Source organism: Gossypium hirsutum, chromosome A13 (assembly GCF_007990345.1).
Source record: "Gossypium hirsutum isolate 1008001.06 chromosome A13, Gossypium_hirsutum_v2.1, whole genome shotgun sequence".
NCBI classification, from domain to species: Eukaryota; Viridiplantae; Streptophyta; class Magnoliopsida; order Malvales; family Malvaceae; genus Gossypium; species Gossypium hirsutum.
The window spans coordinates 24,253,817-24,278,429 of record NC_053436.1 but is presented as its reverse complement, the minus strand read 5'-3'; the positions used below and the strand labels follow the sequence as shown (position 1 = coordinate 24,278,429).

The 24,613-nt window shown below is 36.8% G+C and overlaps 1 non-coding gene across 1 annotated transcript; it reads right to left on the bottom strand.

The window, feature by feature from the left end:
• Positions 1–22,634: 22,634 nt before the first annotated feature.
• On the bottom strand, positions 22,635–22,741 carry LOC121213395 (small nucleolar RNA R71). The gene has a single exon (XR_005908777.1). It is a non-coding gene; the product is annotated as a small nucleolar RNA R71 (small nucleolar RNA).
• Positions 22,742–24,613: the final 1,872 nt, after the last annotated feature.

Sequence of the window (24,613 nt, the reverse complement as noted above, 5' to 3'; positions counted from 1 at the left end):
AAGTTGGATTCAAGAAATAGAAGCTGGAGGAGAGAGAAAAATCAAGTTAAAGATTGAAGTCAATAAGAAAAGGTAAGTACATCAAGATTTCAATATGTTTTTAAGTTTGTTATTATAAACAAAGCATGGAAATAATGTTATAGTAGAGTTTTCTTATATAAGGTCCTATGTTCTTGATATGTTAGTGAAGAGAAAATAAGAGAAAGTGATGAGAAATGGTGTAGAAAAAGAAAATAAGGGTGTTATAACATGGTAATTAATATCTTGCACTAAAACAGTTCTAGACAGCAGCAGTAGTCTAACTTTGAAAAATCACCAAACATTGTAGAAATCGAATTATAGGATGAATAAAATATTAGATTAAATCTTATTGAGTCTAGTTTCTTATAGAAGAAACGGTGTAAGTAATGGATTTGTAAATCATGAGATATAATGAATTTTGTGAGACAAGGTCAGAATGAATTCGGGTTCCCCTGTTCTGACTTTGGAAAATCATAAAAAATTGGATAGAAATAATTAGGGGCTTAAATTTATATTTTTAGAATCTTCTATTTTCAATAGAAATAAACATGAATATCATTTGAATTCTGTACAAGAGATAATTAATTTTTAGTGAAGAAGGGTTAGAACTGTCAGACAACATAATAGGGGTAAATTTAAAGAATAAACTGTACTTATTGGCTAAACCAAAAATTCTAAAACTTTTATGGAAAGAAGATATATGAGTCTAGTTTTAGGGAAAATTAGCGACTATGACATAGATGGACAGTTTGAATATTCATAAAAGTAAATAATAAAAATTATAGATGATGTTACTTCCAAGTGTGTTATATACATTAAGGATGTGGAATGGAGAGGAGGAGGAGGAGGAAAATATATATGAATATTCAGCTAGCATGGCTAATTTGCATGTTTTAGGCTTAAGGACTAAATTGAATAAAAGTAAAACTTCAGCGGGCAAATTTATAAAAATGTCAAAATGACCAAATTGAAGGGAATGAATTGTTTTATTATCCAAATTAATAAATTGAATGAAATTTTCAATTTAAGATCGAGTGAAAATTGGGAAAATTGTAAATTACCAAAATGTCCCTGAATCTTGATATTTTTGCAATTTCGCTAGGTAAGTTCGTATAACTTGAATTATATTCTTAAATGCTTGAAATGTATGTTATTGATGTGAATATGATTTGAAAGTTCATTGTATGAAAATTTATGAAACATTGATATATTTGATAAAAAGGGGAAGAAATCCCGGTTGAATGAAAAGAAATTTCGATGGATCTCTGAGAAAGAATTGACGGTAAAAAGGATCTAGCCCGGACAGGTGATCCTACCCTGATATACCCTCCCGAAGAATATGTGGAAAATGGATTTAGCCCAGACGGGTAATCCGAATTAGGGTCTGAATTTGGCCTGAACTGGTAATTCAGATCCAAGCTCATTAGACTAATTGTCGTTGCAGGGGATTTAGCCTGGACTGGTAATTCTGACAATACTCTATGAGTTTATATTACAGGGGATTTAGCCTGGACTGGTAATACCACTGTAAGGATGAGGTTCGCGGGAGTGTGCTCTCTGATATGAAATGTGTAAGACCATGGTTGAAAGATACCATGGCAATCTAATATGAAATGTGTAAGACCATGGTTGAAAGATACCATGGCAACCTGATATGAAATGTGTAAGACCATGGTTGAAAGATACCATGGCAACCTGATATGAAATGTGTAAGACTATGGTTGAAAGATACCATGGCAACCTGATATGAAATGTGTAAGACCATGGTTGAAAGATACCATGGCAACGTGATATGAAATGAATAAGACCATGGTTGAAAGATACCATGGAAACATGACGGGAAATGAATAAGACCATGGTTGAAAGATACCATGGCAACGTGATATGAAATGAATAAAACCATGGTTGAAAGATACCATGGAAACATGACGGGAAATGAATAAGACCATGGTTGAAAGATACCATGGCAACGTGATATGAAATGAATAAGACCATGGTTGAAAGATACCATGGCAACATGACAGAAAATGAGTAAGACCATAGTTGAAAGACACTATGGCATCATGTCAAAGATAAATAAAACCGTGGATGGGAGACGCGATGACATCTATTGAACAATTGATATTCAGGTAATATGCATCAGATGACGAATGGTTATATAAAACGGTTGTGTGAAATGTTTACAAGAACTGGTCATATGGAAATATATGTACAAAATAGTTGTATAAAATAATTATGATGATAGATAAACGAAATAAGAATAAGTACATGGAATATAATTTATGTTAAGTTTGATATAAACTTTACCGGAATAAATATACATAAAATATATGGAAATGATGGAGCATGAAATATTGATATAACGAAATGATTGATATATACTTATGAAGAAACGGTAAGAGAATGATATGTTTCATGACATGTACATATATGATTATCTTTGATATGTTGATACAAGGAAATTATGTAAGTAAAGACAATTATTAAACTCAAGTGTGACATGTCGAGAAAATAAGTATATCAATGTTGAATATATATGAAATATGTGCAAGTATACTAGCAATGATGTGGCTTGACGCTTGGACAAGTGTCAAGCTATTGATTGAATGGTAACATGTTTAATTATAAGAAGCATTGAAATAGTAAGTACTTAGATGAAAATAAAATTTAAGATTTTGCGAATTTTTTTTATGATCCCGATTTAATTCCGGTTGGTTTTTAATGTGTGTTTGGGGCTTCGAGGGCTCAATAAAGAGACGTTATGATTATTTTCAAAATATGAATAATGAATGACTCAGAATTATCTGAAAATCTTCAATAAACTCCGGTAATGCCTCGTACCTATTTCGGCAATAGATACGGGTAGGGGGTGTTACAGTAGTTGATAATAACTAGAATGAAGATCAATCTTCGAATATGCAGTGGCACTTTTTAACTGGTCAAACAAGTCAACAATATGAGGCAATGGATACTTGTTCTTTATTGTAACTTTGTTGAGCTGTTTATAATCAATGCACAGCCTCAACGATCCATCTTTCTTCTTTACAAACAAAACTGACGCACCCCAAAGTGAGAAACTAGGTCAAGCAAAACCTTTGTCAATCAATTCTTGCAACTGTACTTTTAGCTCTTTTAATTCAATAGGAGCCATTTTGTAAGGTGCTATGGATATCGATGTCGTTCCTGGAACAAGATCTATAGAGAATCCTACTTTATCCGATGGTAAACTAGGTAATTCTTCTGGGAATACATCAGGAAATTCATATAAAATCGGAATTGATTGAATCTTTGACTCAGATACTTTAGTATCCAACACATATGCAAGATAAGCGTCATACCCCTTTCTAACATATTTCTGTGTTGATATTGCTGAAATCACATTAGGTAATCCATCTAGTTTATCAGATTCAACATGAAGCAACTCATCATTCTGACATTTCAATACAATATATTTCCATTTACAATTCACCACTGCATCATATTGGGTTAACCAATCCATCCCCAAGATTACATCAAATTATCAAATGGCAATAACATCAAGTTAGTCGGAAAGCAACAACCATTTACCATCAACAAATAGTTCTTATAAACTTTATCCACCATAACACACTGGCCCAGGGGGTTTGAAACTTTAACCACAAATTCAATGAATTCAACAGGTAAATTTTAACAGTCACTAAGTTCAAGCATATGTATGAATGTATGGAACCAGGATCAATCAATGCAATAATATTAGTATCAAGCAGAGAAAATATACCAGTAATGACATCTAGTGCAGAGGCATATTCTCTAGCACAAATAGCATATGTTCTCATAAGTGCTCGTGCCTCAGATCTAACTCATGTATCCCTAGTAGTACCTCGACTACCACAAACATTGCCAGGGTGACGGGGTGGTCTACCCCTTGAGACAGGATTATTAGGCTTTAGAGCTGGTTCTATCTCTTTTTCCATTCTTTCTGGACAATCCCTGAGAAAATGGTCAAGTGAACCACATCCAAAACAAGATCCACTTCTAGACTGATATTCCCCATGATGAAATTTGTTACAATGTTTACATTTCAGTTTGGGATTACTGACACTACCCACATTGGTTACAGATAGAGAGGAAGACCTCAGGTTAGAACATTGAGAGTCCCGCTCTCTTCTAGAATATCCCGTAGAGGTGGTAACACAATCATAATACTTCTTTAATTTCTTAGTAGCAAATGATTATGACCTACTCATGGTTCTTTTTCCAGAGACCCGAGCCTCTCTTTCAGCTTGTCTCTTTTTTTTACTCAATTCCTCAGCTTTGTGTGCTCGACCGGCTAACACCGCAAATTCCCTTAATTTGAGAATTCCAATAACACTGCAAATTCCCTTAACACGAGAATTCCAATCAATAATTTGATGTCTTCATTTAAACCCTCTTCAAAGCTTTTACACATCTCGGCCTCAGACTGGACCCATTCTCGAGCGTATTTACTCAGCGAATAAATTCTCGTTTATATTCAGACACAGTCATATTTCCTTGTTTGAGCTCTAGAAATTCTTTCTTTTTTCTGATCCATAAATCTCTGACTCACATACTTCTTCCTAAATTCAACCTGGAAGAATTTCTATGTAACATTCTCTCTCGGTACCACTGAAGTTATGGTATTCCACCAATGATAAGTTGTATCTTTCAGTAGAGATACTGCACACTTCAGACATTCAGCAAGTGTACAGGATAATTCATTAAAAACCAGAATAGTATTTTCTAGCCAAAACTCAGACCTTTCCAGATCATCATCTGCGATAGCTCTAAATTTTCCCGCCTCATGTTTACGAATTTTATCTATAGGAGGTTTACCAATTCTTACAAGTTTAGCACCCTGTGGTACCTCAGGAACCGGTTGAGGAGCAAGTGGGAGAGGTCATTGTACAGCAGGGTTTATCAACCGGAGCAAGTGGGAGAGGTCATTGTACAGTAGGGTTTATTCTTAAATACTGTGTAAACCATTCATTCATCATTTGAAAGAAGGCTTATTTTGCCTCCTCACTTAGGCCCTCAGACACAGGCCTGTCACTACTAGATGCAAACAAAACTCTTTGAATTGAAGGTGAAGCATTTCTCTCAGCTTCCTCGGATTCAGCTCTAGCTCGGTTGGATGACATTACTATATGAAAAACACATTTAAAATGATCAGGAGTCATCACACTATCACAATTTATATAATGGCATGTATAGTTAAACTCGTTTTTGCCACGTCAAATCTGAAAATCGGCTAAACTGTAGCTTTGATACCACTAAATGTAGTACCTCTAACCTGTATCTAACATCAGAATAGGGTTTTAGAATATTACCAAAACTTTCAGAACATTTTACAATTAATCTATGTAAATTACTATTCATTAACCGAGATAATTCAAAACGTCCCTTAATTGGACCCTCGAGGCCCAATACGAGCATTAGAATCAAGTCGAGACTTAATCAAGAGCTCTAAGAATTTTCGCAAAATTTTAAGAAATTTCCAAGGTGCAGGGCTCACACGCCCGTGTGGTCCAAAGGACATGCCCGTGTGACTCCAGGACACGCCTGTGCTGCAGGCCGTGTTCGACCCCATATAACTCTCGAACTTGTGCACACGGCCATGCCACACGCTTGTGTGATAGGCCGTATAGTTAATTAATTCAATTCAAAATTAGGTGCAGGTTTCACATGATCAAGACACATGCCCGTGTTCAAGGCCGTGTAGTACACACGGCTGAGACACACGCGCGTGTCTCTATCGGTGTGCACAATTTTGAGCATTCTATTTCTCACAATTAAGGTGTAGGGGACACACAGCCTAACCACATGCCCATGTTACAAAGCCGTGTGTCACACACGGTCTAGACACAGGCCCGTGTGTCTGCCCATGTGGACAAAATGAAGCCATTTCTAGCTTCATTTCTCACCCAAAATTTCACCCAAGACAGCACTTGAAACACATAACTAATACAAACCATTTCAAGCATTCAAATTTAACAAACTTCATCATTCAACAAGGCATATCATTACATGCATATGTGTTTATAAACTTACCTATGGTTAACTTAGGCATTAGCATCATTTGATCACATATACATAACATATCACATATGGATATATCATCATAACCTACTTAATCATACCAAAACAAACCTTCACTAGTTACAAAACATCATTTTCAAGCTACTATTGGTCAAGTTGTCCTATACATGCCATTATACCAAAACGATTTTACTAAGTATACTTAAAATGACTAGTTGGTAGTGTGACGATGCTTTAGTGATCTCTAACCTTCACGAGCTTTCGAGCACTATAAAACAAGGAAAGTAGAACGAAGTAAGCATTACATGCTTAGTAAGTTCGTATAAAGGAAACTAAACTTACCAATCCCGTTTATTAAATCTAAGCATACAACAACAACTTTTCCATCCATTTGGCTAAATTGCCTAAACACATGCATCCAATCAAACATGTTAGTCACAAAGTTTGCATGTACATCAAGTAAGGATAGATGAGCTCATCATATATTATTCTTTCAAGACATTATCATTTCATCTCATAATTCTCATGCCATGTCAAGAGTTTTATGTCCGTTGAATCATTAAAATTCCGATGAATACTCAAGTGGTACACTCGGGGTGTACAGTTTAATAATCCGTTAATTCTTATTCGAGGGTACCTCTTACAGCACTTAACCAAGGAACAAACTCTCGAGTCACATATTGTATCACAAGATTACCAGTCCAGGCTAAACCCTAATCGTAACGTATATTTGAGAGGTATTATATTAGGATTACCCGTTCAGGCTAAATCCTTTCTATAACAATGTCAATAAGATTACTCGTCTAAGCTAAATCCTGTCTGCAGCAAATTCAGGACCTTATTAGTTTCAGGGAAAGCGCATATAATCATCGGAATTCAATATTCAATTGGGACTTAACCCTTTTTCACCATCTTCAAGCATTTATTCAAATATTAATTATAGCAATCAAAGAATTCATATCAATATAAGTTACATTACATACAAATACAACATTCAATTAAACATATTTACAAGTTTGATTAAGTTACACGAACTTACCTTGACGCTTGTTCACGTATAAGATCTAATAATCTGAAACCTTTTCTTTTCCTTGATCTAACCTCGAATTTGTGTTGTCCATATCTATATAAATAGCTTTAATCATCAGTTTCACATATTTCATGTTTATTTGGACTCAATTTATGTACTAGGTAAAATTACCATTTTGCTTCTAACTTTGTCCTTAGGCCTGGAAACTTGTGCAATTTACTCCCTATTCCAAGCCTAACCAAAACCCCATTATAAAATTTACAACACACGTATTCATAAAATTTCAGAAGTTTTCATCAAATTTCACAACTTTACATTTTAGTCCCTAAATCATGTTTTCATCAAAAATCAATTTGTAAAAGTTGTTTATCTATCAACAACCTTTCATTTTCTACCATAAATGTCTAATTTTCAGCATATTCATCCATGACCCATTTTTCATACCTTGATAACTTTTCTAACCAATCCCTCAAATAGATAGATTAGACTATCCCGGTTTCAAAAATATCAAAATTACTAAAAATGGGACAAGGAAACTTACCCAATTAAGCCCGGAAAGTTTCTTCTCGCTCTCCTAGGGTTTCCGTAGAATTTTGGGGTTGGAGATGACAAAATAAGATGTGTAACACCCCGAACCCGATACCGTCGCCGGAGTCGAACACGAGGTGTTAACAGACTTCAAACCACTTATTCGACATTTCCCAGACAAGCTGCCAATCTGCGTACTAGTCGCTTTAAAAATCATATCTTGAGTTCTGAAACTCGAAATCCAGTTCCATAATTTTTCCTGGAACTAGACTCATATACCTATATGGTAGAATTTTTGTAGAATTTTTGGTCAGGCCAATTAGTACAGTTTATTAGTCAAAGTCTCCCATGTTACAGGGATCGACTACACTGACCCTTGCGCATTACGAATTGGATATCTCCCTGCACAGAGCTTCAATACTGATGTCGTTTATTTCTATAGAAACTAGACTCAGAGAGGAATCTGTACATATATGGCATGACTCCTAATTATCTCTGGTTAATTTATAATAAATCTCCAAAGTCGGAACAGGGAATCCAGAAACTGTTCTGGCCCTGTCTCACGAGAACCTGAATATCTCTTAACATACTGTCCATATGATCTTTTCGTTACTTCTATATGAAAATAGACTCATCGAGCTTCGAATACATAATTTATTCATCAATTAATTCCACTCCTACTATTTTTAGTGATTTTTCAATCTCACATCACTGCTGCTGCCAGCATCTGTTACGAAAGCAACTATACCCATTTCGTGATTTCTCCTTGATCTAACTAGTAATTCACCATACATATCACAAATTATGATCATGACTAGCCATGCCAAAGGCTAATCATTGTCAAACATCCCCCTACTACACTATTGTCATATCATGAATTTTAACACCAAAATAATCAACTATGACATATGGCATAAAAATCGTATTACCAAGACTTACGACCCAACATTAGAACCAAATTCAACCGAACATTATGCCATTTTCGCATGGCTAAAAGTTTACATACCAAATTTCAACAAAACATATTAGCCTATACATGCCGAAATGTTCTCTTAGACCAACTAAGAAGAAAATACCAGAGGTTGCTAGCCGGTGTGATGACTCCAATGACGGCCCGATCACGCAAAAAGAGACGAGTCCAAGAAACCTAAAATAGGTGACAAGGAAACATCGAGTGAGTATATAACTCAGTAAGTCATAAGCAATGCACTACCATCCATTAATAGCATTATCACAATAGGAAACAAAATGGAACGAGGCTAGTTACTCCATCCATACCGAACCATGCCATAGTTCCTCAGACCCATCGGTTCAATCTCATACCAAATCATGCATTCACATTCCATATACTCATCAATAGGATATTTGAGGCATTTTCATACATCATTTTATTTTCGTTACAATCATACAACTAAACGGCCTTTCACCTATTCCACGATAAATCTTATGTACGTGACTTCAAGTATATTTGTCACATAGGTTCAAACTTACCAAGCTCAACTCCAAATATAGTCATAGCACCTATTAGCCATGAACTCAAGGTACTTACCCGATCCGCTGTCCGTGATCGACTCAATAATGTCGCACACTTAGTGTCCATAATGATTCAAAAGTATATATTAAGTCCGCACACTCAGTGCTATATAATCAACTCGCACACTTAGTGCTATATAATCAAACTCGCACACTTAGTGCTACATAATCAAACTCGCACACTTAGTGCTACATAATCAAACTCGCACACTTAGTGCTGTACAATTTAAACCTGCACACTTAGCGCCAATCTCATGATCATAAATGTTTATACCTGCACTCTTAGTGCCGAGGTCAACAACTCAATACATCTCACCTCTTTTCTCTTCATTCAACACTTTCATCACCACATACATACATGTATATAAATTTATCATTCCATTCAGCATGATTACATAGACATTATGTCTATTTAGATCAATACAAAATATATGCTTGATGACTTACTTTGTGTTGGGTAAGACGGTTCCAACTCGGTTACTCGATGATCTTTTCTTTGCCCTTGCTTGCCTCTCCACCTTTAGCTTCTTGAGCTAAATCGATAAATTAACTAGTTTAACCATCTTGCTAAACATTCATACTTCAATTACACATGCATATGTTTGTATATTCGGCAATGACAATGGTAATTTAGCAAACCTTAATTTAACTTATAATTGTTCATAACACATTTAAAGCATCCACTCCATTCCACCATTTTAAAGCACATACATTACTCAATATTATCCAAGTTCACATTCGGCATTTTCACAAATACACATGCCGATTTCATTCACTCATCTCTAATGTCAATTAAGAAATGCCGAATGTCACCAACTAAATGGCATACACACACACCCACATGCATAAAAGTCATCCACACCTCCTATAGCTCATTCGGCATTCACCTTTGCTAGTTTTTCCCATTTTTTGTCGGTTATATATACATAGTCCTAAGGTAATATCACGAATGGGCTTACATATATATGTATATATATATAGCCGAATATGCAAAGCTTAAACTCAACATCACATAAGCTCCTAAGTGATGGCCGAATATGTATATCTATATATATTCATCAACTATACTATTACCTTTAATTTATCTAATCACACAATTTCATCTAAGTTTAGCATGAAACACAATCATCACCCTTATTAATCTTTTATAGCCGAAAACCATACTTACCCCCAAAATCGAAATTTCAACATGGTTTACAAAAATCACTTGATAACTCACTCAATATTAACTAAAATTTCAAAAGCTAGTACAAACTTCCTTACCTTAATAGTGACTTAAGATGACCGATTGCTCATGTTACCAACAAGATTCAAGATTTGAACATGGGCTAACTAAGGGACTTAGTAACTAGCTTAATACATTCAACAATTTCCAAAAGCTACCATGCATTACATACCTTATTCAAGACTAGAAGGAGTGGCCGAATGTTTTACTTCCCCTTCCCCCTTCTTCTTAGCATTTTCGGCCAATGATGATAAAAGATGAACAATTTTTTCTTTCTTCTTTAGATTCGGCTAGCAAGAACATGAATGATGATCCCTTTTTTTTTTCCTTTCATCATTCTTTTTTTTCCATTTCTTTATTACTAACTTTTTATTTTGTTATTCATCCCATAATGCACCAACAAAACATGTCTATGACATGTTTTGCCCATCACACCTTGTCCACCTTATTTGTCATGGCCGGCCACTACTAAAGGGGGGAATTTGACATGCAAGTCCTCCCCTTTTTCCCCATGCACTAATAGGTCCTTACGCATTGACCTATCACATTTTAAAATTTTCTCGCATAAGTCCTATTGACTAAATTCACATGCAATCGACTAAATCGAAGCTTGAAATTTTCACACATTCATAATTACATATTCTAGACAATAATTATCACATTCGAACATTTTGGTGACTCGGTTTAGCGGTCCTGAAACCACTTCCCGACTAGGGCCAATTTTGGGCTGTTACAACTCTCCCCCACTTAAGAAATTTTCGTCCCCGAAAATCTTACCGGTAAATAGGTTTGGGTATCGTTCTTTCATTGAGCTCTCGGTTTCCCAAGTAGCTTCCTCGATCCCATGTTTGAGCCATAACACCTTCACTAACGGAACCCTTTTGTTTCGCAACTCCTTCACTTCACGAGCTAGGATACGTATCGGTTCTTCTTCATAACTCATATCGGCTTGAATTTCAACCTCTGATGGGCTAATTATATGCGATGGATCAGATCGATAGCGTCGAAGCATCGAAACATGAAAGACGTCGTGAATCTTTTCAAGCTCAGGGGGCAAAATCAATCTATACGCAACCGGACCAACTCGTTCGGAGATTTCGTACGGCCCAATGAATCTCGGGCTCAACTTGCCCTTACGGCCAAACCTGAGTACCTTTTTCCAAGGAGAAACTTTAAGGAACACTTTATCTCCCACCTGATATTCAATGTCCTTTCGTTTCAAGTCCGCATATGATTTCTGACGATCTGTGGCTGCCTTCAGACTTTCACGGATTACCTTTACTTTCTGTTCGGCATCTTTAATCAAATCAACTCCGAAAATTTTACTTTCACCGAGCTCGGTCCAAAACAATGGTGTACGGCATTTACGACCGTACAAAGCCTCGTAAGGTGCCATCTTAATACTTGATTGAAAACTATTGTTGTAAGCGAATTCAATCAAAGGTACATACCGTTCCCATGAACCACTAAACTCAAAGATGCAGCATCTCAGCATATCCTCGAGTATCTGAATTATCCGCTCGGATTGACCATCGGTTTGGGGATGAAAAGCGGTGCTAAAATGCAGCTTGGTACCCAAAGCTTCTTGCAATTTCTTCCAAAATCGCGATGTGAATCTCGGATCTCTATCCGACACGATAGAAATAGGTACTCCATGTAATCTCACAATCTGAGAAACATACAATTCGGCTAGTTTATCCAATGAAAAATCCGTACGCACGGGGATAAAGTGAGCCGACTTAGTCAGTCTATCAACAACAACCTAAATCGCATCCTTCTTACTTGTTGACAATGGTAGTCCGGACACAAAGTCCATTGTGACTCGATCCCATTTCCACTCGGGTATCATGATCGGCTGAAGTAATCCTGAAGGCACTTGATGTTCCGCTTTCACTTGTTGACATATTAAACATCTCGAAACAAAGTCGGAGATGTCCCGTTTCATACCATGCCACCAAAATCGACGTTTCAAATCGTTGTACATTTTCGTACTCCCCGGGTGAATTGACATTCGGCTACAATGGGCTTCGTTCAGAATCATCGAAATGAGTTCCGAATTTCTTGGAACACACAAACGACTTCTGAACCTCAAACAATCGTCCTCATCAATTTGAAATTCGGATTCCATATTCGGAATACATTCAGCCCGTTTTGCAACCAATTCATCATCGACTTTCTGAGCTTCACGAATTTGATGAATCAATGATGGTTTGGCCTTTAATTCAGCTACTAACACATTGTCGGGTAGAACAGACAAGTGCACATTCATCGCTCGTAAAGCAAACAGTGATTTCCGGCTTAAGGCGTCCGCAACCACATTAGCCTTTCCCGGGTGGTAATCAATGACAAGCTCGTAATCTTTCAACAACTCAAGCCAACGTCTTTGTCGCAGATTTAAGTCTCTTTGAGTCATCAAATATTTGAGACTTTTGTGATCCGAAAATACATGGAACTTTTCGCCAAACAAATAATGTCGCCATATTTTCAAAGCAAATACGATGGCGGCTAGCTCGAGATCATGGGTTGGATAATTTCTCTCGTGTGGCTTCAATTGTCTCGACGCATAGGCCACAAGTCGACCTTCTTGCATCAATACGCAACCCAACCCGAGTAGGGATGCGTCACTATAAATGACAAACTCTTTGCCTGATTCGGGTTGCACTAAAATTGGAGCTTCAGTCAAATGAGTTTTCAGTTGATCGAAGCCTTTCTGACATTTCTCCGTCCATTCGAACTTAGCATCCTTTTGAAGTAGCTTCGTCATTGGTGTGGCTATCATCGAGAAACCTTTGACAAATCGTCGGTAATAACCGGCGAGTCCCAAAAAGCTCCGAACCTCAGTAATATTTCTCGGAGGTTTCCAGTTAAGTATGGCTGAGATTTTGTTCGGGTCAACTCGAATACCCGATGCGGATACCACATGACCCAAGAAGCTAACCTTTCTTAACCAGAACTCACACTTACTGAACTTAGCATATAACTTCTTATCCCGCAAAACTTGCAACACTAATCTCAAGTGTTCAGCATGTTCGATCTCATCTCTTGAATAGACCAAGATGTCATCAATGAACACAACTATGAACCGATCCAAATATGGTCTAAAGATCCGATTCATCAAATCCATAAATACTGCAGGGGCATTAGTGAGCCCAAACGGCATCACTAAGAACTCGTAGTGAACGTACCTCGTTCTGAAAGCAGTTTTGGGTATGTCCGAATCTCGAATTCGCAACTGATAATAGCCCGATCTCAAATCTATTTTGAGAACACTGAGGCTCCCTTCAGTTGGTCGAACAAATCATCGATGCGCGGCAACGGATATTTGTTCTTTATCGTCACTTTATTCAGTTGACGATAGTTAATGCACAACCTCATGGTTCCGTCCTTCTTTTTCACGAACAATACTGGTGCACCCCAAGGTGAGAAACTTGGTCGAGCAAAACCTCTATCCGTCAATTCTTGCAACTGAGCTTTCAACTCTTTTAACTCGGTTGGTGCCATACGATACGGAGCTATCGAAATCGGCGTAGTTCCCGGTACAAGCTCACTACCAAACTCTATCTCCCGAATAGGCGGCAAACCCGGTAACTCTTCAGGAAAAACATCCGGGTATTCACAAACCACCGGCACAAATTCGGGTTTCTTTTCTAACTCTTTGTCATCAAGTACATACGCAAGGTATGCTTCGCACCCTTTTCTTACATATTTCTGGGCCAACATTGCTGATATTACAGCTGGCAACCCCTTCAAATCCGTAGACTCAACTCGGATTACCTCGTTATTTGTGCACCTCAAATCAATAGTCTTGCTTTTGCAATTCACAATCGCATCATGCGCAGTCAGCCAATCCAAACCAAGAATAACATCAAATTCATCAAACGGCAAAAGCATCAAGTCCGCCGGAAAACAAGAACCTCGAATTACTAGGGGACATCTCTTACACACTTTGTCGACAAGCACGTAATGACCCAAGGGATTTGACACCCGAATTACGAACTCAGTAGACTCAACAGGTAGAGTCTTACTGGATGCTAAGGTTTCACATACATATGAATGAGTAGAGCCAGGGTCAATCAATGCAATCACATTAGTATCAAAGAGAGTGAAGGTACCAGTGATGACATCAGGGGAGGATGCCTCCTCTCGTGCGCGGATGGCATATGCTCTAGCAGGAGTGCGGTTCTCGGCTCGAACAGCCGTATCAGAGGCCCCTCTCTGACTACCACCCCTACCTCCTAAAATTCTCGGTGGTCTACCTCTAGTTGTCACTCCACTAGGTCTTGCACCTTGAATCTTATTCTTCTCATCAAGCTCCGTGCAATCTCTAATGAAGTGGTCCCTCGAACCGCATCCGTAACAGGCCCTGTTAGTAGACTTACCCCAACATTCACCTAGGTGTCGTCTTCCGCATTGGGGACATTCAGGTTTCTCTTGACGATTATTGCCCACACTAGCTACCGAAGTAGCTCGGGAGCCCATCGATGGTCTTGCTCTGATGGAAATTCCCGCAGTCGTCCTTGACTTATTAGTGTCCTCCCTGAACTTCTTTACGGCTGAGAACGGAGCTTTACCCGTCGATCTTTTACGATAGTCTCTAGCTTCAAATTCAGCCTTCTTCTTCTCCCTTCCAAGTTCTTCCGCCTTGCAGGCTCGTTCGACTAGTGTTACGAATTCTTTTATTTCCAAAATACCCATTAGTAGCTTTAAATCTTCATTCAATCCTTCTTCGAATCTTTTGCACATAGCAACCTCATCAGCTACACACTCCCGGGCATACCTACTGAGTCTTACAAATTCATGTTCGTATTCAGATACTGTCATACGGCCTTGCTTGAGTTCCAAGAATTCCTTACGCTTTTGATCAATGAACCGTTGACTAATATATTTCTTTCGAAATTCCGTCTGAAAGAAGTCCCAAGTTACTCGTTCGTTTGGGACTATGGAAATCAGGGTCCTCCACCAATAGTAGGCTGAGTCCCGCAACAAGGATATAGCACACTTTAGACATTCATCGGGTGTGCATGACAGTTCATCAAACACCCGAATGGTATTATCAAGCCAGAACTCGGCCCTTTCAGCATCATCAGTAACTATGGCCCTGAACTCCTCAGCCCCGCGCTTCCTAATCAAGTCTACAGGTGGCTTACTCAGCCTCACAGGATCAGTAACTGATGGCATTACTGGCTCCGGGGGTGGATTATTCAAATTCGGGAATTGTTGGACAGCCGGATTGGTTCGGGCATACTGCGCGACCCACTCATTCATCATGGTAAAGAAGGCTTGTTTAGCCCCCTCACCTTGATTATTCGCAGATGACTGAGGTTCAATAGGCGGTGTCCCTTGTGCAGGAGCAGCCGCTACACTTTCAATGTCATCCGCCAAGGTTCTCTCTACACCGGGATCCATTTACTAATCAAAACATAAATTTTAACCGTCAGAAGTCATCACACAGTTAAACATTAACATTCGGCATGTATAGCTAGACTCATACGTGCTATGGTAGTCCTAGAACCGACTAAACCATAGCTCTGATACCAATCAAATGTAACACCCCGAACCCGATACCGTCGCCGGAGTCGAACACGAGGTGTTAACAGACTTCAAACCACTTATTCGACATTTCCCAGACAAGTTGCCAATCTGCGTACTAGTCGCTTTAAAAATCATATCTTGAGTTCTGAAACTCGAAATCCAGTTCCGTAAATTTTCCCTGGAACTAGACTCATATACCTATATGGTAGAATTTTTGTAGAATTTTGGTCGGGCCAATTAGTACAGTTTATTAGTCAAAGTCTCCCATGTTACAGGGATCGACTACACTGACCCTTGCGCATTACGAATTGGATATCTCCCTGCACAGAGATTCAATACTGATGTCGTTTGTTTCTATAGAAACTAGACTCACAGAGGAATCTGTACATATATGGCATGACTCCTAATTATCTCTGGTTAATTTATAATAAATCTCCAAAGTCGGAACAGGGAATCCAGAAACCGTTCTGGCCCTGTCTTACGAGAACATGAATATCTCTTAACATACTGTCCATATGATCTTTTTGTTACTTCTATATGAAAATAGACTCATCGAGCTTCGAATACATAATTTATTCATCAATTAATTCCACTCCTACTATTTTTAGTGATTTTTCAATCTCACGTCACTGCTGCTGCCAGCATCTGTTACGAAAGCAACTATACCCATTTCGTGATTTCTCCTTGATCTAACTAGTAATTCACCATACATATCACAAATTATGATCATGACTAGCCATGCCAAAGGCTAATCATTGTCAAACATCCCCCTACTACACTATTGCCATATCATGAATTTTAACACCAAAATAATCAACTATGACATATGGCATAAAAATCGTATTACCAAGACTTACGACCCAACATTAGAACCAAATTCAACCGAACATTATGCCATTTTCGCATGGCTAAAAGTTTACATACCAAATTTCAACAAAACATATTAGCCTATACATGCCGAAGTGTTCTCTTAGACCAACTAAGAAGAAAATACCAAAGGTTGCTAGCCGGTGTGATGACTCCAATGACGGCCCGATCACGCAAAAAAAGACGAGTCCAAGAAACCTAAAATAGGTGACAAGGAAACACCGAGTGAGTATATAACTCAGTAAGTCATAAGCAATGCACTACCATCCATTAATAGCATTATCACAATAGGAAACAAAATGGAACGAGGCTAGTTACTCCATCCATACCGAACCATGCCATAGTTCCTCAGACCCATCGGTTCAATCTCATACCAAATCATGCATTCACATTCCATATACTCATCAATAGGATATTTGAGGCATTTTCATACATCATTTTATTTTCGTTACAATCATACAACTAAACGACCTTTCACCTATTCCACGATAAATCTTATGTACGTGACTTCAAGTATATTTGTCACATAGGTTCAAACTTACCAAGCTCAACTCCAAATATAGTCATAGCACCTATTAGCCATGAACTCAAGGTACATACCCGATCCGCTGTCCGTGATCGACTCAATAATGTCGCACACTTAGTGTCCATAATGATTCAAAAGTATATATTAAGTCCGCACACTCAGTGCTATATAATCAACTCGCACACTTAGTGCTATATAATCAAACTCGCACACTTAGTGCTACATAATCAAACTCGCACACTTAGTGCTACATAATCAAACTCGCACACTTAGTGCTACATAATCAAACTCGCACACTTAGTGCTACATAATCAAACTCGCACACTTAGTGCTGTACAATTTAAACCCGCACACTTAGCGCCAATCTCATGATCATAAATGTTTATACCTGCACTCTTAGTGCCGAGGTCAACAACTCAATACATCTCACCTCTTTTCTCTTCATTCAACACTTTCATCACCACATACATACATGTATATAAATTTATCATTCCATTCAGCATGATTACATAGACATTATGTCTATTTAGATCAATACAAAATATATGCTTGATGACTTACTTTGTGTTGGGTAAGACGGTTCCAACTCGGTTACTCGATGATCTTTTCTTTGCCCTTGCTTGCCTCTCCACCTTTAGCTTCTTGAGCTAAATCGATAAATTAACTAGTTTAACCATCTTGCTAAACATTCATACTTCAATTACACATGCATATGTATGTTTGTATATTCAGCAATGACAATGGTAATTTAGCAAACCTTAATTTAACTTATAATTGTTCATAACACATTTAAAGCATCCACTCCATTCCATCATTTTAAAGCACATACATTACTCAATATTATCCAAGTTCACATTTGGCATTTTCACAAATACACATGCCGATTTCATTCACTCATCTCTAATGTCAATTAAGAAATGCCGAATGTCACCAACTAAATGGCATACACACACACCCACATGCATAAAAGTCATCCACACCTCCTATAGCTCATTCGGCATTCACCTTTGCTAGTTTTTCCCATTTTTTGTCGGTTATATATACATAGTCCTAAGGTAATATCACGAATGGGCTTACATATATATGTATATATATATAGCCGAATATGCAAAGCTTAAACTCAACATCACATAAGCTCCTAAGTGATGGCCGAATATGTATATCTATATATATTCATCAACTATACTATTACCTTTAATTTATCTAATCACACAATTTCATCTAAGTTTAGCATGAAACACAATCATCACCCTTATTAATCTTTTATAGCCGAAAACCATACTTACCCCCAAAATCGAAATTTCAACATGGTTTACAAAAATCACTTGATAACTCACTCAATATTAACTAAAATTTCAAAAGCTAGTACAAACTTCCTTACCTTAATAGTGACTTAAGATGACCGATTGCTCATGTTACCAACAAGATTCAAGATTTGAACATGGGCTAACTAAGGGACTTAGTAACTAGCTTAATACATTCAACAATTTCCAAAAGCTACCATGCATTACATACCTTTTTCAAGACTAGAAGGAGTGGCCGAATGTTTTACTTCCCCTTCCCCCTTCTTCTTAGCATTTTCGGCCAATGATGATAAAAGATGAACAATTTTTTCTTTCTTCTTTAGATTCGGCTAGCAAGAACATGAATGATGATCCCTTTTTTTTTTCCTTTCATCATTCTTTTTTTTCCATTTCTTTATTACTAACTTTTTATTTTGTTATTCATCCCATGATGCACCAACAAAACATGTCTATGACATGTTTTGCCCATCACACCTTGTCCACCTTATTTGTCATGGCCGGCCACTACTAAAGGGGGGGAATTTGACATGCAAGTCCTCCCCTTTTTCCACATGCACTAATAGGTCCTTACGCATTGACCTATCACATCTTAAAATTTTCTCGCATAAGTCCTATTGACTAAATTCACATGCAATCGACTAAATCGAAGCTTGAAATTTTCACACATTCATAATTACATATTCTAGACAATAATTATCACATTCGAACATTTCGGTGACTCGGTTTAGCGGTCCCGAAACCACTTCCCGACTAGGGCCAATTTTGGGCTGTTACAAGATGATATTTTCTTTTTATCATCTTTTAATTAATTAATTAATTTAATTTCCAATTTAGTCCCTACTCTTTTCTAATTTTCCATGGATGAGTCATCAAAAAAAAATCTACATACTCATTTAATGGTCAAATTACCATATAAGGACCTCTAGTTTTTAATTCCATGGCTATTTAATCCTTATAGCTACTAGAATTCAACTTTCACATTTCATTCGATTTAGTCCTTCTCGTAATTAAACACTTAATCGATAAATTTTCGTATCAAAATTTTCACACAACATGTCAATCATAATACGAACCATATAATAAAATAAAATAAATTTTATTTTTGGGTCAGATTTGTGGTCCCAAAACCACTGTTCCAATTTCACTGGAAAATGGGCTGTTACATTTATTTTGGCTGTTATTTTTGTCATAAATGCTTGAGTTTTTGTATGTTGAATTCTATTATTAAATATTGAGTTTTAGTATTATTGAGTTTTAGATGTGAATATGAAAAGTTTTCAATGTTTAATGTATCTTAAATAAATTAATTGTGTGTTCAATTGTTTGTCCTAGGATAGTCCAAAGGCTGGTCACATATTTTAAGGCTACAATAGAGTTGTTCATTTGCCAAGAAGAATCAAATGCTGCCACATTCAAATGACTGTTCAATTTTGGCATAAAAGAGTGGGCATTCGGTCACTTAATTGTTGGTGCATAAAGGGAACATTTTTGGTGGATGTTCGTAAACTCGAAATTATATAGGGTTTTTCTATATATTTTTAACACCATTTTGCTTAATAAATATGTTAATCTTGAGTAATTATTATTAAAATAAGTGAATTTTTCTTAATTAGTAATATTGGGCATGAATTTATAAAGTATGTGAAATTATGCTTAATTACATGATTTTTGTACATGTTTTATATTATTTCATGTTAATTTATTAATATGTGATTTTTCACTATGTAGGAGGATAATTGAAGATTTGATTAATGTGAATGAAACATGGACATGCACAAATTAATTCATGTGGATGGCAAGACCATGCAATTTGGGTCATGGGGTTGATAATTTGACCTATTAAAAGAGGTGCTAAAAGATGGACATCTCTGCTAAATAATTAGACTGAGAAACCGTCCAATAAGGGGGAACTAAAGCCCAGTTTTAGCACAAGTAGATGGCTGCCCAAAAGCAAGCTTTGGGGTATTTAATTGAAGGTCCTTACAATTGGAAAATAATCAGAAATCAGCCCAACAACTTGCTATTAAAACCGTCCACCCTATGGCTATAATAGCCTTGGTTTGAATTCAAATTCAGGAGACTTAGTCATCCCCTACTCCTTGAAATATGGCCAGGCATGTGTGGTAGAAAATGAAGGAATTTTGAATCTATTTTTAGCTAACTCTACCCTTTACCTTCACCTATAAATACCATGCACCAATCCCTTAATCCCTCATCCCTCACTACTCATTTCTCTTCTCTCATTAGCATTTTCTCCACATTTCATTTCCATTTTCCTTCTCTTGCATAGCCACAAAAGCTTTTTCAAAAGCATTCTTTGGTCGACCACCTTAGGAACTCTTTAGCAAAAGAAGCATTGAGCAGAATGGAGGAGCGCATCAGTCAGAATAGATTCAAAAGGCTACTGAATGGAATCAGTCAGAATAGATCCGAAAGGCTACTAAAATGAATAGGTTTACTCTTTCCTCTTTTTATTTAATTTAATCATGTTTGCTTTGAGTTTATTGTTTTTGACATCAACGATGATATTTTATACCCTATTTGCTAGGATGATGTTGTTAATTCAATAAGATCTATTTTATTCATGTTGAACATGTTTAGGCCTCAGTCAATCATGTTTTAAATTAACATCATGATGCATTTCATTCATACGTGATTGGGTGCACTCAGATTAGTTGAGTGATCCTAACCAGATGATGACTAGTAGACACATAATTGAAAAGTGCAATGCTCAATTTAGATCCTTAAACCTGACCAAGTTGAGGTTTGTAATATCTTTAGTTAGCTCTATTGCCTTGCATAATTTTTAGGTTTATGTAATTAAATTTTTGCAAACGTAATTGTCCTTGTGACCTTACATAAATTCTAAGAAACCATTAGTTAATATGATCACTAAAATGCATACTTAACTAAGTAAAAGACTCCGAAAGGACTTAATTTGATTTTCAAACTCATGAAAGATCGAATTGTTGTGGAAGTATTTACGAACATTGTTAAGCATGATAAAGTAAATTGAATTGATTAATATAATTATCCTAGCCCATTTAATGTTGACTGTTTTTGTTGCTAAAGCCATTCATTCATTCATTTAGGTAAATTGCATTTAGATTAGAATTGCATAGGGATCAATCTTTGCATCTAATTAATTTACTTGGTTTAATCATCACCATCCAAATTATTGAATTTTTACATCAAATTGTAAAGGTATAATTTTAAAAATATTCGGTTAAGCTTATACAGTCCCTGTAGAGACGATAACTCATTTTACTTACTTATTACTTGAACAATTATGTACACTTGCACAGACCCCATTACAAGTTTTTGGTGCCATTGCCGGGGACTGTTGCCTTAATCATTTTTGTGAGATTATTTTTTGCAATTTGGTTTTTATTTTATTTTTATTTAATTTCTAAATTTACTAATTAATTTTTTAATTTTTTCTCTTTTTTATGTTTTTATTTTCTTTCTAGGTCGTAATAAGCATAGATCGAATCATCGATTTAGTCCCTATAAACCTTGAAATCGAGCAGGCATTTCAAAAAAGATGATGAGAAATATTAGACTAGAGACAAGATGCAAAAATGGACCATGAGAATCAAAATGATGTTCAAGGGAATAGAGCCGCTAATGCTCGAAATCCAATCCTTATGCTGATGATAGGGACCGACCTATAAAACGGTATGCCGTGCCACTTCTTAATGAACTAAATTTAAGAATTAAGAGACTAGAGATTGGGGCACCGCAGTTTGAATTGAAGCCTATGATGTTTCAAATTCTTCAAGCAATAGGCCAATTCAGTGGAATGCCCACAGAAGATCCATATTTTTTGCCTTCGATTATTTATGGAGGTGAGTGATTCCTTCAAGATAGCTAGTGTAATTGAAGATGCACTGAAGTTGAAGTTGTTTCCTTACTCGTTGTGAAATCAAGCATGAGTGTGGATTAATTCGTTGCCATCCAACTTAATTTCTACTTAGCAAGAATTACTTGAATTGTTTCTAGTAAAGTATTTCGAACCTAGCAAAAATGCTAAGTTACGAAAGGAGATCACCATTTTTCAACAATTGGATGAGAAGTCCTTATACGAGGCATGGGAAAGATTTAAGGAATTACTTCGTAAGTGTCCTTGTCATGGGATTCCTCATTGCATTTAGTTGGAGACGTTTTATAATGGTCTCAACATATACACAAGGTTGGTGTTAGATACTTTTGTAAATGGTGTTATTTTATCGAAATCTTATAATGAGGCTTATGAAAGAATTGAGAGAATAGCCAGTGATAATTACTAGTGGCCGACAAATCAAGCAGCTTTAGGAAGAAGAGTAGCCATAGTGCATGGAGTAGATGTCCTTACTTCACTCCCAGCTCAGGTATCGTCTATCTTTTCAAAGTTGAAACAGTTTACTACTAAAAGTTTAAATCATGTTGTAGCTCAGCCATCAATTCACTACCAAGGAGGTGGACAGAACAACACTTACATGCAACATCGATCAAATCGACCTCTTGGTTTCAATTAACAAGTTTAAAACCCATCGCAAGTTGAACCTTCAAATAATTTGGAGAATTTATTGAAGGCATGCATTGCTAAAATTAATGCCTTGATTGAAGGCAAGGCAACAACATTGGAGAATTTTGAAAATCAAGTGGGACAATTAGCTGATGAGTTTAGAAATGGACCCCAAGATGCTGTACCAAACAACATAGAAAATCATCTATCATCCGAGTCTTCTAATCTTGAGAAATTATTAAAAGCATACACAACTTTGAGAATTTTGGAGAACTAGATTGGGCAGCTAGCCAACGAACTTCGAAATAGACCATAAGGAGCTTTGCCCAGTGTCATGGAAAACCTAAGAAAATCAAGCAAGGAGAATTGAAAAGTGGTCAATTTACGAAGCAGAAAGACTTTTGAACCCAATATGGTTGAGGTTGAAGATGGACCTCCCCAAAAAGAGGAAAATAAACCAACAGTTGAAATTCTTGCACCAGAGAAGCCAAATTCTGTAAATTATAAAAGGGTAAAATCTAAACTAGTGAATTCTAATAAGCTAACCTCTTCATTAGATGCAGAAATATTACCTTGGAAGAGCTGTCCAATCCAAGCCAAAGTTCCACAACCTCTATATCCTCAAATACTCTAGCAACATAAATAGGATACTCAATTTAAGAGAATGTTGGATGTGTTGAAACAACTACATATCAACATCCCGTTGGTAGAAGCGTTGGAGCAGATGCCGAACTATGTGAAAGCTATGAAAGAATTTTTGTTTAAGAAGAGAAGGTTTGGGGAATTTGAAGCTGTAGGCCTGACTATAGAATGTAGCCTATTTTTCCAGAACAAGTTGCCTCCTAAGTTGAAGGATCCAAAAAGTTTCATCATACCTTGCAATATTGGATAATCCTATTGTGGTAAGGCTTTGTGTGATTTGGGATTGAGTATCAATTTAATGTTTACGTCTATGTTTAGACGATTAGGTATTGGTAAGGCTAGACCAACTACTATTAAACTCCAATTGGTGGATCAATCTTTGGCATACCCAGAAGGAAAAATTGAGGATGTCTTGGTATGTGTCGATAAATTCATATTTCTTGCTGACTTTATTATCTTAGATTTTGAAGCAGATAAGGAAGTACCAATCATCCTTGGAAAGCCTTTCCTAGAAATAGATAGGACGAGAATTGATGTAGAGAAAGGTGAAATCATCATGCAAGTTCAAGATGAACAAGTAACCTTTAATATACTTAAGGCCGTAAGTTCTTCTGATGAGGTTAAAGATTATTTTACCGCTTCCATAGAAGATCCATTGGAAGGTATTTCATATGACTCTTCACATCAAGATGAAATACATGCTTGGAAGCTACCTTGGAAAGATTCAGTTCAAAAGTTCAGTTTGAGTCAATAGAGCTATCATCACATAAGTACAAGCAAACCAACCCATCAAAAGAAGGGCCACCAAAGTTGGACTTGATATTTTGAAAAGGCATGAGAAAGGTATCGAGTGGACTCTTGC